The sequence below is a fragment of the Galeopterus variegatus genome, unplaced genomic scaffold (assembly GCF_000696425.1).
Source record: "Galeopterus variegatus unplaced genomic scaffold, G_variegatus-3.0.2 Scaffold4725, whole genome shotgun sequence".
NCBI classification, from domain to species: Eukaryota; Metazoa; Chordata; class Mammalia; order Dermoptera; family Cynocephalidae; genus Galeopterus; species Galeopterus variegatus.
In genome coordinates, this window is record NW_007730836.1 from 173,304 (window position 1) to 174,777 (window position 1,474).

General features: G+C 46.7%; 1 protein-coding gene across 1 annotated transcript in view; it reads right to left on the bottom strand.

The window, feature by feature from the left end:
- TC2N (tandem C2 domains, nuclear) overlaps positions 1-1,001 on the bottom strand; it is a 38,173-nt gene extending 37,172 nt beyond the window's left edge. The window contains exon 1 of the mRNA XM_008588222.1: positions 934-1,001. The gene's annotated coding sequence lies outside the window, so the exon portion shown is untranslated. The remainder of the gene's footprint in view (positions 1-933) is intronic.
- Between the last annotated feature and the right edge of the window lie 473 nt (positions 1,002-1,474).

Below are 1,474 nucleotides of genomic sequence, written 5' to 3' on the forward strand. Positions count from 1 at the left end.
TGGCGCGACACTGAGGGTTGCGGTCCATTGCCGGACACGAAAAAAGAGACAAAAAGGAAAAAAAAAAAAAAGAAGAAAAAACTGATATCAACATATCTAACTGCCAACTAGACAGCTCTGCCAGATGTCCTACAAGAATCTCAAACTCATTTTCTCTCAACCCGAGTTAATTAATCTCCCAATTTATTAGTTCTATTTGTGAATACACAATTACAATTCAAGTGAAGGCAATAAAATACAAAACATAAGAAGTACTTTAAAGCATTTCTTGAAGGGTTAAAAAAAAAAAAAAAGAATAAATTGAAGGCTTTTTCCCCCAGTTACAAAGGTTAACTCACATTCACTAGCAAAAACTACAAAATACAAAAAAGATGATAAAAAGCAAATCTCTTCAAATCTCAGCTCTCGAAGGCATGCAATATTAACATTTCCTTCCAGAAAAAGCAAATTTTAACATGATGAAATCATACACATCAAAATATTAATTTGGTAAATAGGGTTTTGTTGTTGTTAATTCTCAATATTTTCCAGGCTATTTTTTACTATTAATCAGGAAAAACACAACTCTATTATCTGCCTACTTGGAATGAGAATCAAAACAATAATTTAATTCCAAAAGCAATCCTTCTACATGCTGTGTTTTAACTATTCTAAAGGAATCAGTTTTCGGCTTGGCATCTACCTTGTCTATGCCTGAACGTCTATCACTGTGCAATTACCCCACAATTCATCCCCAGTATCTTCCTATACTTAAAGGAAACCAGAGCAAAGAAAAAAGAAAAAAAAAAAAAACTAGAAGAGGTAGAAGTCAAATTTAAAATCTAGTTGGGTAGATTGTGGTTTGCAAAACACCATAGGAAAGTGACATTTTAACACTCTTTCGCCGATTCACAAACTTTTAAAAACATCACAGATTAAAAGCCCTCGGCTAACCTGTTCTCATCACACCTCGCCAGGGAAAGGAAACTCTCTTCTTTCCCCAAAGTCCGAGCGCAGCTGGAGCCCGTCGCTGGCGAGCCTGGGGCGGGGAGCGGGGCGCGCGCCCGTCCTCACCGGGGCTGGGGTCCCCGTCCTGCGGCCGGGGGTCCCACCGAGCCGACCCGCCCACTCCCGCTCCACAGGGGTAGTCTCTGCCCTCCAGGCCACCGCGATGGCGGCGGTCCCAGTGCCTAACCTCCCTCGAGCGTCGGAGAAGCAAGCGTCGCTGAAGAGACGCGGGAACTGCCCGGACCCCCCAATCACCGCGACATTAAAAAAAAAAAAAAGTTAAAGACAAAGCCCGGTACTGAACAGTCGCTCCACAGCCGGCCCCGCGGGGCTGGGGCTGAGGGGGTCCCCCGCTGAGGCACGGGCCGCTCCCACACGCTCCCCCCCACAACACCCGCGACCCGACCCGGGCGGACGACGGTGGCGGCTCGAGGCCCGCTCGGGCCGCACGCCGGGAGAAGCGCACCTGGGCCGCGCCCGCTCCTTC